The 16,534-nt window shown below is 40.5% G+C and overlaps 1 protein-coding gene across 1 annotated transcript in view; it reads left to right on the forward strand.

Annotated features, from left to right (window-relative positions):
• The first annotated feature begins 8,149 nt into the window (after positions 1-8,149).
• The window catches only part of EndoG (Endonuclease G), a 67,135-nt gene continuing 58,750 nt past the window's right edge, over positions 8,150-16,534 (forward strand). The window contains exon 1 of the mRNA XM_045744978.2: positions 8,150-8,586. The gene's annotated coding sequence lies outside the window, so the exon portion shown is untranslated. The remainder of the gene's footprint in view (positions 8,587-16,534) is intronic.

Raw genomic sequence — 16,534 nt, forward strand, 5'->3', positions numbered from 1 at the left:
CATAGTTGAGATATGGATAGATATACTTTATTTATACTTTAATCTTTATTTATTTATACTTTATCTTTATACTTTATTTATTTATATCTTTATTTATTTATACTTTAATCTCAATTAGTATTAAGTTTTAGTCTTAGTGTTTTTCCTGCCCGAAACGCTTTTCGTAATAGTGGCTTTAGTAAGTAAAGCAAAGTAAATTTTATTCAGGAAAATACATGCATAGTTGATTTACAAACATAATTTTGGTTTTCTAGATAAAGCTAGTACATGCAATACCTAAAGCCACTAGTACGCACAGCGTTTCGGGCAAGGTGAGGTGGGGAAAAAAACACTTAGACTAAAACTTAATAGTAATTGAGCTTAAAGTATAAATTGCGTGGAAAAAAAGATTAAAAAGGGGGGGGGGGGAACATGGTAGAAAATAGCCACTATAGAAGTTGGTCAACAAACAGCATTGTTTAAAAATAGTAAGACATCGATTGACATTTAGGGGTAAGGTAGGTTACATGGAGTTAATTAGGTAGTACTTAGTTTTCATCTTAAACTGGTTGTGAGAGGTACAGTCTTTGACATGATTGGGAAGGTCATTCCACATTCTGGGTCCCTTGATTTGTAGAGCATTTCTAGTTTGATTAAGTCGTACTCTTGGAATATCAAATAGGTATTTATTTCTGGTGAGGTGCTCATGGGTTCTGTTACAACCGTCTAAGAGGCTTTTAAGGTCAGGATTGACATTACAATTCAGAGTTTTAAATATATAGAGTACACATGAGAGGATGAGCAGTGACTTAATATCTAACATATTCAGAGATTTGAGTAAGGGTACTGAGTGCTGTCTGGGGCCAGAGTTACATATTGTTCTAATAGAAGCTTTGTGTTGGGTAATTAGAGGACGTAAATGATTTTGGGTAGTAGAACCCCAAGCACAAATACCATAGTTGAGATATGGATAGATGAGGGAGTAATAGAGCGTCACCAGGGCAGGGCGGGGTACATAATATCTGATCTTAGAAAGAATACCAACAGTTTTAGAAACTTTTTTGCTGTATGGGGTGCCACAGGGCAGCATCTTGGGACCTCTCTTATTTCAAAATAAAAAAAAATCAAGATGTTTGTTTAGGTAAGGTACATACATAAAAGAGATTTTACAGAGAGTGATGGATTTATAGTTAGGGCTAGTACATACAATGCCTAAAGCCACTATTATGCAAAGTGTTTCGGGCATAAAAAACTTAAATGACTAAAGCTTAATACTAATTGAGCATAAAGAGTAAATTGAAAACATGGAATGAAAACATAGCTGAAAAAGCAGCACAAATACAATTCTGTCGACAAACAGCGCTCTTTAAAAAAAACAGACATTGGATGACATTAAAGGGGTAAGGTAGGTTACAGGGAATTTATTAGGTATAGCTTCGTTTTTATCTTAAACTGGTTGAGAGAGGTACAGTCTTTAACATGGTTGGGAAGGTCATTCCACAATCTGGGCCCCTTGACTTGTAGAGCATTTCTAGTTTGATTAAGTCGTACTCTAGGAATATCAAAACTGTATTTATTTCTGGTGTGGTGCTCATGGGTTCTGTTACAACCTTCTATGAAGCTTTTGAGGTCAGGACTGGCATTACAGTTTAGCGTTTTATATATGTATAATACACATGAGAGAATGTGCAGTGACTTAATGTCTAACATATTCAGAGATTTGAGTAGGGGTACCAAGTGATGTCTGGGGCCAGAGTTGGATATTGTCCTAATAGCAGCTTTGTGTTGAGTAATTAGAGGACGTAAATGATTTTGGGTAGTAGAACCCCAAGCACAAATACCATAGTTGAGATATGGATAGACGAGGGAGTAATAGAGAGTCACCAGGGCAGGGCGTGGTACATAATATCTGATCTTAGAAAGAATGCCAACAGTTTTTGAAACTTTTTTTGATATATTTAGAATGTGTCCCTGGAAATTCAGCTTGTGGTCAATGAGAATGCCAAGGAATTTGCCATCTAATTTGTTACAAATTTGGGTATTGTTTATTTTGAGATTTATTTGATTAGAGGATTTATTGCCAAACAGAATATAGAAAGTTTTGTCAATGTTAAGGGTGAGTTTGTTGGCAGTTAGCCAAAGATGGAGTTTATTTAGCTCAGTATTTACTGTGGCATTTAGAGCAAGGGGGTCAGGACTGGAGTAAATGAAAGTTGTGTCGTCAGCAAATAGAATTGGTTTGAGGTGTTGGGAGGCATGTGGAAGGTCATTAATGTAGATGAGAAAGAGGAGAGGGCCAAGTATGCTGCCCTGAGGAACACCAATGTTGATGGGTAGGGTGGGAGAAATTTAATTATTCACAGAAACATACTGGAGCCTGTCAGTAAGGTAGGATTTGAGGTATTGCTGGGAGTGTCCTCTGACACCATAATGATGTAATTTAAGAAGAAGGTTTTGGTGGTTGACCGTGTCAAAAGCCTTACGTAGGTCCACAAATAACTGAACAGGGAACTCATTTTTATCAAGAGCTGCTTGTATCAAGTTAATCATACTAATAAGTGCATCGTTAGTGCTTTTAATGAGTCTGAAACCATATTGGCAAGAGCTAAGTATATTGTCTTTGGCTAGAAAAGAGTAAAGCTGCTTGTAGATTAGTTTTTCAAATATTTTTCACAAGTCTGGCAGAATTGATATAGGTCTGAAGTTGTTCACATAAGTGGGATCACCACATTTGTGGACAGGGGTTACTCTCGCTTCCTCATACCCGTAATCACTAGCCCTACTAGAATCCCTGACAGTACTGCCTCTGCTCTTGATAACATCTGGACCAACATAACCTCTCCACTTACTTCAGGGATAATCATCGATAGCACTACAGACCATTACTCCACATTTCTCCTAACCAACATTAACAAACCTCCTCTAGAGGCAGGGGAGATAAGTTTTAGGCTGCACAATGAAACTGCTATAGGCAATTTTATAACTGCTGCTGATAATGTCAACTGGGAATCCGAATTAGGGAACATAGGGGACATCAACCAAGCAGTGCAATCTTTTCTTCAAAAAACTCTCAGCCTTTATAACACCCACTGTCCTACGCTAACGAAACAAGTCACAACTAAAAGGCTAAACAATCCTTGGCTTACATAGGGAATACTTAAATCCATTAATAAAAAACATGACCTTGAGAAAAAGTATAGGTTAGGAATCGTCTCCAAAAGAATTCTCAAAGAATTACTCATCATTGCTATCTAAAATAATTAGGAGAGCCAAAATTAAATACTACGAAGATAAATTTACCCACACAACGGGCAACATTAAGAAAACATGGAGCACAATTTCTCAAATATTGGGATCAAAGGAGATTATAAATAACAAACCAACACTCCTGTCAAATAATGATGGTCAGCTTTCAGCCTCTGACACTGCTCTTGAGTTCAATAGGTTCTTCTCTTCCATTGGTTCATCCCTTGCAAATGATATTCCATCTTCCAGTACTGATGTTAAGGACTATCTTACAGGTAACTATCCACAGTCTCTGTACCTAATGCCTACTAATTCCACTTATGTTACTGACATAATCCTTTCCCATAAAACCAAGTCTAGTGCCCTTGAGGAGATACCAACTCTTATTTACAAAAAAAAACTCCAGATTTTTAGCTCCTGCCATTGCATTGCTCTTCAACACGTCACTTGAACTCCAAACCTTTCCAGATATTCTAAAAAAAGCGAGAGTAACCCCTGTCCACAAATGTGGTGATCCCACTGATGTTAACAACTTCAGACCTATATCAATTCTGCCAAACTTGTGAAAAATATTTGAAAAACTAATCTACAAGCAGCTTTACTCTTACCTAGCCAAACTCAATATACTTAGCTCTTTTCAATATGGCTTCAGTCCCCAAAAAAACACTAACGATGCACTTATTATTATGATTAACTTGATACATACAGCTCTTGATAAAAATGAGTTCCCTGTTGGGTTATTTGTAGACCTGCGTAAGCTTTTGACACTGTCAACCACCAAAACCTTCTTCTTAAATTACAACATTATGGAGTCAGAGGACACTCCCTGCAATACATTAAGTCTTACCTTACTGACAGGCTCCAGTATGTTTCTGTGAATAATTCAATTTCTCCCACTCTACCCATCAACATTGGTGTTCCTCAGGGCAGCATACGTGGCCCTCTCCTCTTTCTCATCTACATTAATGACCTCCCAAATACCTCCCAACATCTCAAACCAATTCTATTTGCTGACGACACGACCTTCATTTCCTCCAGTCCTGACCCCCTTGCTCTAAATGTCACAGTGAATACTGAGCTAAATAAAGTCCATCACTGGCTAACTGCCAACAAACTCACCCTCAATATTGACAAAACTTTCTATATTTTGTTTGGCCTCAATCCTCAAATCAAATAAATCTCAGGATTAACAATACCCAAATTTGTAACAAAGTAGATGGCAAATTCCTTGGCGTTCTCATTGCTGCAAGCTGAATTTCCAGGGACACATTCTAAATATATCAAAAAAAGTTTCAAAAACTGTTGGCATTCTTTCTAAGATCAGATATTATGTACCTCGCCCTGCCCTGGTGACACTCTATTATTCTCTCATCTATCCTTATCTCAACTATGGTATTTGTGCTTGGGGTTCTACTACCCAAAATCATTTACGTCCTCTAATTACTCAACACAAAGCTGCTATTAGGACAATATCTAACTCTGGCTCCAGACATCACTCGGCACCCTTACTCAAATCTCTGAATATGTTAGATATTAAGTCCCTGCACATCCTCTCATGTGTATTATACATATATCAAAACGCTGAACTGCAATGCCAATCCTGACCTTAAAAGCTTCCTAGAAGGTTGTAACAGATCCCATGAGCACCACACCAGAAGCAAATACCTATTTGATATTCCAAGAGTACGACTTAGTCAAACTAGAAATGCTTTACAAATCAAGGGACCTCGAATGTGGAATGACCTTCCCAATTATGTTAAAGACTGTACCTCTCCCAACCAGTTTAAGATAATAACTATGTACTACCTAATTAACTCAATGTAACCTACCTCACCCCCAAAATGTCAACCCATGTCTTCTATTTTAAACAATGCTGTTTTGTTGACCAAATTGTATTTTTGTTTTTTTTCTGCCATGTTTCCCCCCCCTCCCTTTTTCCATTTTTTTCTTATTTTTTCTCAACACAATTTATACTTTAATCTCAATTAGAATTAAGTTTTAGTCTTATAGTGTTTTTCCTGCCCGAAACGCTTTGTGTAATAGTGGCTTTAGGCATTGTATGTACTAGCTCTATATATAAATCCATCAACTTTTGTCTCTTACCTTATATGTACGTACTTTACCTGAATAAGAATTTGTATTTGTTTTGTATTTTGTTGACTGACCGCCGGCAGTTGGGCCGGCAGGAAACGCTGATGACGTCACGTCACCGGCATAGGGGAGCCGTTGGTACATTGAGGTGGTCCCCTTAGCCTTCTCTATCTCTCCCTCTCTGGGTGGTCAGGTGCCCGAGGTACAGAATTCAGGGGATAACCTGTAACTATTCACGCAGAATACTTACGACCACGAGAGTTACTTCTTTAGAATGCTGAAGACATCCCCTTTCGAAAAAGACGTGATTTCACTAGTCTATCTCTACTACCAAGGAAGATAGACTTTTGTGCACACCCTGTGCACATCTCCACCATTTTCTGAGGCAAAATGCTTTTTCCACCTATTACCTAACAGAAGTAAGCTAGCTGAGAAGTGGGCCAAAAACCCAAATTCTCACACTCATCAAGGGCACTTGATTTAGTTTTAAGGGAAAGGATTACCTCATTCACATCAGAGGAATTAGTGGGAGCTAGGTACAGAGACTGGATAGTTACCTGTGAGGTAGTTTTTAATATTAGTGAGTGAGGATGGAATATCATGAGCAAGGGATGTACCAATGGATGAAAAGAACCTATTGAATTCAATAGGAGTGTCTGAGGCCGAAAACACACCATCGTCATTGGATAGAATTGTTTTTTTATTCAAAATCTTTTTTGAACCTAATATTTGCGAGATAGTGCTCCATGTTTTTTTAATGTTGCCCTTAATTTGGGTAAATTTATTATCGTAGTATTTTATTTTGGCTCTTCAAATTATTTTAGACAGCATGGATGAGTAAATCTTTGAAAATTCTTTGGCGACGACTCCTAATCTATACTTCTTTTCAAGGTCATATTTTTTATTTACAGATTTAAGTATACCGTTTGTAAGCCATGGAGTGTTTAACCTTTTATTTGTAACTTGTTTCGTTAGCATTGGACAGTGGGAGTTATAAAGGTTCAGAGTTTTCTGAAGAAATGTTTGCACTGCTAGGTTGATGTTCACTATGTCACCTAATTCAGCCTCCCAGTTGATATTAGCAGCAGCAGCAGCAGCAGCAGCAATAAAGTCGCTTATAGAAGTTTCATTGTGCAGCTTAAAGCTTATCTTCCTTGTATCTAGAGGTGGTTTACTAATGTTGGTTAGGAGAAATGAGGGGTAATGGTTCGTGGTCCTATCAATGATTATCCCTGAAGTAAGTGGGGAGGTTATGTTAGTCCAGATGTGGTCAAGAGAAGAGGCAGTACTATCAGTGATTCTAGTAGGTCTAGTGATTAAGGGTATGAGGAAGAAGAAATTCATACAGTTGAGGAAACTAGCAGCAGGAGGGTCCTCAGGCTCGCAGAGGTCAACATTAAAGTCCCCTGCGATAATTAGATGGTTTTTGTTCAGTCTGTTATCTAGTATTAGATTTCTAAGGTAAGAGTTGAATTCGGACACATCAGTGTTAGGAATTCTATAGACTGCTCCCACAGTCAGGAGAGACTCAGCACCCTTGACTCTGAAACTGGTGAAGATATACTCCCCACAGGAGTCTCTAGTTTTAATTACTTTTAAGCATGTCAGTTCTTGGTGGTAGTAAAGAGCAGTACCACCACCTCTCTGAATTGGTCGACAGTTGTGAATTGCTGAGTAGTTTGGCATGTTAAAGAGTTGAGTAGTATCCTCTTTTAACCATGTTTCCGTAAGTATGACAAAAGAGAATTTGTTGTCAACAGTTTGAATCAAGGCACTAACATCATCAAAGTGTTTGCTTAGAAATCTTACATTCAAGTTAATTACAGAGACATTGTGATTATGTGTTAATACATTGTTTACATCATGTGCTGTATAATATCTGCAATTTTGATCATTAGAGTGATGATTGTCATAGATAGTGGATAAGAGGTTTAATTAGTTCTGGGTCTATACTTGTTTGCATAAGAGGGCTGGTAATAATAATAATTAAGATTATAAAATAATTATCGTAAACAGAGAAGAAAAAAGAGAAAAACGGCAAATCTATATATAATAGAAACAAATAATATGAGAGGAAGATCACTGAAATGAGACAATAATAGCAAATAACAATCAAATTATAAAACAATAGCTTATTTTAATAATATAATTGCACTGTAGTTAATTACTAAAGTTACACTAAAACAAAAATGAGGTAGATTACTTAAGAGATACACTCAGGTACACTAAGGGATAAACTTAAAAATTAAAACGCTTTGCGTAATAGTGGCTTTAGGCATTGTATGTACTAGCTCTTATCTATAAAGCCAACAAACTTTGTAAAATCTCTTTATGTATGTACCTTTGCCTAAATAAAAATTATTATTATTATTATAAAAGGAAATATAACAGAGAAACTATAAGACTGAAATTGCTTAATTAATTAATAAACTATAATACTATAAAAAATTCTTAATTATGATCCTATAGTTAATATGACTATAAAAAATTAACTCAATTAATTAATTCCAATAAATGACTAATATGAATCAGATTACAATTAAATTTAATGATAACAGGGTAAGATTATGCACGAGTAAGATTTTACAATGATACTGAGGTAGATGCTTACATGAGTACATGGAGACTTTGGGCATTGTATGTACTAGCTTTATCTATAAATCCATCAATGTTTGTATCTCACCTTGTATGTATGTACTTTACCTGAATAAACATTTGATTTGATTTTGATATGACTTGTAACCATATCTAAGCCGAGCAGTAGTAACATTTAGAAAGTCTGATGATCAGAGAAAACGGGAATGCTGATACGGCGGTTTAAGCGAGCGATAACAGCTGATGCCGGTCTGGAATCATAACAACATCCGCTGCCGCACAGATTACGCGTCTCTTCGCTACTGAGTTAACAACAACAGGTTACACGTTCTTCATCATACAATACCACTTACACTGGCTACACCTTGTGTCTATTATACAACACCACATACACTGGTGGTGTATGTGTTCACCTTGTGTCTATCATACAACACCAGTTACATTGATTACGAATTGTGTCTACCAGTTACAGTGATTTCGAATTGTGTCTAGCATACAGAACTACCTATAGTTACATTGCTGCACCACTCGTGCAGTCATTACAAGAAACCTGGGCACAAATTGCGTCTACCACAGAGTAGCTTCCCTGCTGTCATCTCAAGCAGCGACCTCAACTTGCAACAAGTCTCACACTTCACAACATCGGTTGTTAACTAGGACGCATTGTACTTGCAGGTTGGTATTGCATTTAATAATTGCACTGGTATTGCATTTAATATATTATATCCTACCAATAATATAAGCCCAATATTATTATAGGGCTTATATCAAAGTCCCCCCCCCCCCCCCCCCCCCGAGGTGAAATTATTGACCCCCAGGATGCAACCCCTCAACAAGCTGACTGACGCCTGGGTACCTATTTACTCCTAAGTGGACAGGGGCATTAGGTGATAAGAATTGCATCCAACCGTTTCTGTTCCACCCAGAATTCGAACCCGGAATTCTAGATTGTGTCGAGAACAAACTCGACTATACTATCAGAACAACCCGTCCTCTTAAAAAGAACGTCACTTTTGGCAGTTTGCCCGTATGGCCGAATATGGACGTAATTTGAAAATGAAAAAAAAAATGAAAATAAATTTGGGATTTTTTTTTTCAACAACAGTAAGTTAAGGGTCCTCTGATAGGTTAGGTGGGCAGGAAATTCTCATAAAGTTTCAAAACGGTATGAAAAACGTTAATGAAAAGTTTCCTCTCCTAAGCTTGCTGAGTAAGCCGGACGACTCAAACAGAAAACGGAACAGTACGTCACTTTTGTGAGTCGATTTCATTTCAAATTACGTCCAAATTTGGCCATAGTGCGCATACCAGCGAAAAGTGACGTTATTTTTAAGAGGACGGGTTGATCAGAACCCTTATTTATCAGTTACAGTATTATATTTAACCCTTAGACAACAGTTATCGTAATTTGTGGGTTCATGGGGTAATGCAGTTATAATCATATAACGATTTAAGGAATTACTGTCTGAGTTTTACTTGTATGATGCAAATAGGGATATAATAGCTTTCTGGATGTAATGGAGTTTATCTTGACCCATGAAAAAATCCTGATACCATTTCATGATTACATGTTTCTGTTCTAGGTGAATGCTGTTAAGTGTCATCATAAATATTACTTGGGGGAATGCAATTATTGTCATATTACGATTTAAAGAATTACTGTCTGGGTTTTATTTGTATGATGCAATTATGTATATATAATAACTCTGTGGATGCAATGGAGTTTACCTTGACCTATGACAAAAATTCTGCTGCCATTTCATAGTTACGTGTACTAGGAAGAGCCTGCTGTCGTGTGTGTGTGCCACATTGGTGGCTTACGCCATTCTTTCAATCTATGTTCTCGCCCATGTGGTGCCAATTAGGTCATATATTATCACCCAGAGCCCAACACCATTATACGTACTGTATATTATGTTCATGTCCTTTTCACTATGCTATATAGTTGTAATGGAGTATACCAGGTAAACCAATCATCAGTTAAAACATGCCTTATGGCAACCCAACCTCTTGTTTAGATAGTACCTTTTGTAACTATGTGCACCATAGTACAAACACTGACATACTAAGGAATTAGATATTAGAATTATGTACTATTCACTTTAAAGAGTTTGAAAAAAAGGAAGCTAAAAACAAACTTGAATAATCCTAGACCTAGTATAGCACACATATGTACTACTGTATATTAAGCCTCAGATAGCTTGTATTAGGCCTAGGAAGGTTAGGTTAGTTTAGTTTGTCTTTGCAACATAAATAAAAAATCTTTTCCGGTCTGTCCAAATTTAGTAAGTCCAATTTCTCCTTTCTAATTGTGCCGCTTTTGTTGCCTTCCCTAGATTGTAAGTGGCACTTGGTGTATTTACGCATCTTTACTGGATCTTGGTGCCCTGTCTGAGTCTGCTTGGGATTCGGTGTCTGGCCTACCTCAATGACTGGCTGGTGTGGGCTCACAGTCGGTCTGCTTGTCTGCTCGCCAGGTGTGTGGTTCTTTCCAGATCGCCGGGTTCGGTTTCCTGGTGATCTGAAGGCCGTTCCATTCGTTTCTGTCCCGGGTTCGGATCTGACTGGGTCTTGTTTAGGGCTCTTGGGCCACTCCTTGTCCTTCCCTCTAGAAGTGTTGCTGCGGCTGTGGTCCCTCCTTCGGCTGTTCATGACGGGGTCCCGGGTTGCTCGGCGGTTGCTCGAGCAGTTGTGCGGGAGTCTGAACTTCGACGTGCTGGTCTGCCTGCAGGGTCGGGTTTGACTTCGGCGTCTGTTTGGTTCCTTCGGAGACTCCCCTTCCACCTCTCTTGCAATCATTGGGTTCATTCCTCCAGTTATCTTGTGTTGGTGCTGCGTCACCAGCTTCCTCTGTGGGGTTTTCAGGGTTCCGTGCCTAGGCACCTCCCCGAGCCTTCGCTCGATGTGTTCACGTACGGCTCATCTCTCGGCTGGGGCTTTGTGACCAGTGCTCACCAGGTCGGCCGGGGATGGTGGGGTCTGTCCGTCCGTTGGGCTCACAGCACGGTTCGGGAGTTTGTGGCTGTCTGGTTTGCACTTCGTAGGGTTCGGGTCACTCGGTGCTCAACCATTCAGCTCCATTCGGACTGTTCTCTGGCGGTTCTTTCCCAGAACCACAGGGTTTCTCTTAGGTGTTTGCCTTTGGTGTTGGTCCCTTCGAGTGGCTCATTTGCTGTATTCTCGGGGTTTGGCTAACCATGAGATTCATGTCCGGGGTGTGTCCTACGTCCTGGCGGACAGCCTGTCTCGGTTCATTCCTCTGTTCGCAGATTGGCCAGTCGTCGCCGACTCGTTTCGTTGGCTCTGCAGGACGTATGGACTCCTGGCATGGACGTCTTCGAGTCGGCGAGGTCTAGGCGTCGCCCATTCTATGTGGCGCCCTTACCCGCCTGCGAGGCGTTTACGGTGGATGCCTTGCGGCAGGACTGGTCGAGGTGGGGGTACCTGTTCCTCTCCTCCCGGTCCAGCTGTTGCTTCGGGTTCTGGCTCGGTTGGAGCCCATTCCCAAGAGAGTAGTCCTCATGGTCCCTTGGTGGCCGGCCCAGCTTTATTTTCAGACGATGCTTAATAGGTGTCCGAACCCGGGGCATTTTTCCGCGGCTCCACCTCTTTCGGCAGGTTGGACCGGTCCTGTATGTGACTGGTTTGACTTTCTCCTCGGCTCTTCACGTCTGGTTTTATCACCATCTCTGTGGTGATCAGATGGCTTTGTTGATGGTGTCCCACCTGCGAGCTTCGTCTCGGCGACAGTATGATGTTCTTGGTGTTTCTGTGCACCTTTTTCTTGCTCTTCGTAGGTCGTCTTCTCTTTCACATCGGGTTGTCTTGTCCTTTCTTGAGTTTTCAGGACTACAGTTATTTGATGTTTCTTACTGTCGCCTCATTTTGTGCGGCGCTGGCGGAGCTGGTCTGGCTTGCGTTCAGGGTGGACGTCACATCTGCGCCGTTCAGTACGCTTTCTTGTGTTTTGTTTCACCTCTGGCCTGCTCATGCGTCGCCTGAGCCGTCCTGGTCCTTGATCAGGGTGCCCTCTTATCTTCTCCTCAGTTTGTGGTAGCCCCTTCGGTTCAGGTTTCTGTTCTTTGGTACTGGTAGTAGGTTCGTATGTTTGCAGCCTTTCTCCGTCCTTCTGTCGACGGTCAAGATGGCTGCTTTCTGGGGGAGTGCTTGGGTTATTGATGCTTGATTGTTCGGCCAGGGGTGCGTCCTGTGTTGTCCGGTTGCGCTTTTTTGCCGTTACCTGCGGCGTACTGTGTCTGGGGATGCGCTTTGGGTTGATCCGGTTTCCTTGTTCCCTGTTTCAGGGCTCGGGTTTCCTAGGTCGTCCACAGAATTTTTAGGTCTTCCAGCCTGCGGTCTATCCTTGCGCTCGTGCTGTTCAGACGTTTGCAGCTTTCGCTGCTGTGTTGGTGACGTCTAGGGCTCATTTCGGACCCGGGGATTTGAGGGTCGCACAGGTTCCTGGCCACCTGTTTTTTATGTGCGCGTCTGCTCCTGTGCATTCTTGTTGCCTTCGGTCGCAGGTTGCAGCCTGTTGTCTCGGCTTCGCGTTGCGGAGTTTGTGGCAGCCGCCTCCCAGGGTCAGCCCTTTCTTTTCCTTCTCTTTGGGTATGAAGCTCCAGGGAGCCGTAGGGGCTCCCCACAGAAAACCAGCGTTGAATGTAATGAAACGCTATTTTCTGGATGAGCCCCGGAGGCTCCCTGGCAACCCTTCCTCCCACCGGTCAGTATTTTTTTTGCGTTGGCTAAAGCTTAGCTTCCGAACTGATGCTAGGCAGCCGGTGCGGTGAGGTCCAGGGCTCCCCCCCTCCCCCTCTTGGGGCGGGGCGGGCTGCGCGGATTATTGACGCGGCAGTAAAGTGTGATGTTTGCTTGTGTGCGTGTTTCCTTGGGATTGTAGGGAGTTTCTACCACTCTGTTCAGTTTTTTGTTTTAGTTTTTTATCATGTGAGGTTTGTTTTATTATGCCTACCTGTCTGGGTGCCTAACCCCAGTCGATGGCAGATAAGGAAAATCCCAACCACAAGGGGGTTTTCCAGGATCATTGCTCCCTGAAACCTCTCTGAAGGGGCCAGGTTGTGGCGCTGGTCCCTGGTAGGTCTGAACTCCATAGCAAATGTCCCAGTCTAATATAACATACATTAGGCCGATAAACTCCAGGGAGCCTCCGGGGCTCACCCAGAAAATGGCGTTTCATTACATTCAATGCTGGTTTTTTGCACATAGAAAGATCTGGACAAATTTTTTATGCGTGATATTCAAACCGCTGAAAATATAACTGATATCAACACCAGCGTGTCAGATTTTGAAAGAGAAATTGACAACCTGCCCATGCACTCAGCCCTAGGTCCAGACTCATAGAATTGAATATTAATAATGAAATGCAAAGTGCCAGTAGTACAGGTACTCAGTATAGTGTGGAGAAATAGGTTGGACATGGGTGAGATACCAGATGTTCTTAAATCAGCAGATATAGCTCCTTTACATAAGGGAGGGAGCTAAGCATTGGATAAGAATTATAGACCAGTGGCACTAATGTCTCACATAATAAAAGTATTTGAGAGAGTGATCAGGAGTTAGGCCTCCAGTTTAATGGAGACCAATGACCTTCACAACCCAGGCCAACATGGATTTATAGTGGGAAGATCATGCCTCTTGCAGCTACTTGACCACTACGACAAAATCACTGAGGCATTAGAAGGAAAACAAAATGCAGATGTGGTATACACGAACTTGGCAAAGGCATTTGATAAATGTGATCATGGAGTGCTTGCACATAAAAGGAGGTCAGTGGGAATAACAGGTAGAGTAGGACTGTGGATATTCAATTTTCTATTGAACAGCATACAAAAAGTAATAGTAAGCCAAATAAAATTGTCCAAGGGCAGTTAAAATCTCTGTACCTCAGGGTACAGAGGTACAGAGATTTTACTTGCACTACGGCTTTTTCTTCTTCCAATATCAGATACAGACAAAAATGTAAGTCACAGTTTCATATCATCTTTTGCAGATGACACAAAAATCACCATAAAAATTACAGTACAGTACTTTTGTTGAAGGCATTGATAAACTATAAGCAGATATTATTAAAGTTTTCAAATGGGCTGCAGAAAATAAGATGATGATTAGCAGTGATAAATTCCAGGTACTCAGGTATTGTAAAAATGAGGACTATAAACATAATACTGTACAGGGTACAAAACATAATCAAATCAGTCCATAGTAGGAAAGTGGTATGTAAAGGATCTGGGAATAATGATGTCTGACAATCTAATGTTAAAGGAGCATAACCAAGCAAATATTGCTTCAGCCAGAAAACTAATAGGATGGATTACGAGAACCTTCAAATCCATGGATCCCATCACATTGGTTGTACTATTCAAATCACTTGTGCTGTCCTGTCTTGAGTACTGCTCGATACTTCAGCAATATTCTGAAAATACTCTGAAGGGAGCAATTTCTCCCTTTAGAGCAGGAGAAATTGCTGAAAAGAGGGAATACAGTACAGAGAATATATATATGGCATACACAGACATTATAAAGCACCTGAATTATTGGAATCACCTCAAAGCTCTCCAAATGTACTCCATAAAAAGATGATGAGAGGGGTATCAAATAATATACAGTACACATATACACTTAATATACACAAATAATAATAATATACACAATACTGGAGGTCTAGGTCCCAATTCTACAAGTAAAATAGCAACATACTTGAGTGAACAATATGGAAGGAAATACAGAACAGAACGAGTGAAGAGCAGAGGTGCCATTGGTACAATCAGAGGACACTATAAAAATCAGAAGTTCATGGTTGTTCAACATCCTCCCAGTGAGTATAAGAAATATTGCTGGAGTAAACGTGAACGTTTTCAGGAGAAAACTGGATAGTTTTTGCCAAGAAGTTTTTTTATATTTTTTTTTAGATAGTTTTTTCGAGTTATGATGTAAATTTGGTCAGAAAATGCGACTCAACTTACAGTAGTGTTGTTGACTAAAGATCTTCGTTGATACGCGTTCTGGTCGACCGAGTAGATGGTTCCTGGTGGCACGGGCTGACCTGCCTCAGTTTACCAGAGCCACCCACTTTGTGATGAGCACGTTTGTAAGAAATTCCATTACAGTGGTACCTCGAGTAACGAATTTAATCCGTTCCATAGTCGTCATGTGAAACGGACATCATACAAAACGAGTGTCCCCCATGTAACCAGTGTGATGCACTGTGTATTGTGAAATTCTCCCAGTGTGCATGACATCAAATGTTCCCCAAAATATAATTTTTCTTTGTAAAATGATAAATTACCTTCCCTGAACATGTCTATGTAAAAATAATTACCAAATTCCACTTACTTTGGCTGTGAGGGCGTGGACAAGGTGCGCTGTGATGTCATCAGGACCTAGTCGCCCGTGTGTGAAGCTCCCAGACACAGTCGTGTAGGCCATTCAAGCACCGCGTGTTGCCACAAATATATTTTCAAATATTTTTTTCTGTATTTCCAATGTGGTTTTATTTGTTTCTTTTATCGTATATGATGCATATTTGTGACCTGTACAATATGTATACAGTAGAATGTTCATAATTTTCCATGGAACTGTGATACATGTGTCAGTAATGTGGCCACAATAAATGTTTATTGTCACAATATTACGTGGTAAAAATTCACTAAAATTACAATATGTACAGTTTCACATACTATTTACACAGTAACACACTGTATTACACACTCAGTACTTTGGAAGTGTGTAATAGTCAACGAAGTAGTCCATGGTACACAGCACGACTTTGTTCTCCTTGCACCAGCTACAGATAGATTTTCGTTTCCTGTTTCTTCATTCTGTGTGCTTGCAAATAACGCACTCATGTACACCTTTGGCTTTAGTACTTGTAGGTGGTATGTAGCCAAGCTTGTAAAGCATAAGGTAGTATTGAAACGATTATAGGAAAAGCTCAATTTGTAAGGTAGTCTTGAAAAGATCGCTTTGTAAGGTCCCACACAGGAAGAGATTCAGCTAGCCTCAAAGAGTGTCCATCAGTCAGGAAGAGATTCAGCTAGCCTCAAAGAGTGTCCATCAGTCAGGAAGAGATTCAGCTAGCCTCAAAGAGTGTCCATCAGTCAGGAAGAGATTCAGGTATTCTTGAAAATATCTATGAACACCACCACCATGGAAGCCGCTAACACTGTTCATCTATGCTACTTGTATCAGATGCATCATCACTGAACGCAGAAAACGATTCATCTATGTATCATCTATATAAATTGGAGATTGCAAGGGTGGGGCTCAGAGCTACAACTGGAGACGCTCGCTGTATTATCCTCATAGGTGCTGTATCACTGGCATCTGACCATTGTGTTAAGCCCTTATTGCGCCTAGCTTCACCAATGTTATGACCCTTATGTTCTTCAAACAATAGGGTCTGAATTGCACCGACTGAGCGCAGTCTTTCAACACCATGTCGGACAGGTGTTTGAGAGCCAGAGGCACGTGTGCCACAAATGGTTGCTCACGCAGTACTAACCCAGCCAGCAGCCCTTGTCTTTCATATTCGTTATAGCAAAAGGTTCGTTCAGTGTTTGTTGGGTAGGCTGCTCCATTATGACACTCTTTCTTTGTTTCAAAT

The sequence above is a fragment of the Procambarus clarkii genome, chromosome 8 (assembly GCF_040958095.1).
Source record: "Procambarus clarkii isolate CNS0578487 chromosome 8, FALCON_Pclarkii_2.0, whole genome shotgun sequence".
In the NCBI taxonomy this organism is placed as follows: domain Eukaryota; kingdom Metazoa; phylum Arthropoda; class Malacostraca; order Decapoda; family Cambaridae; genus Procambarus; species Procambarus clarkii.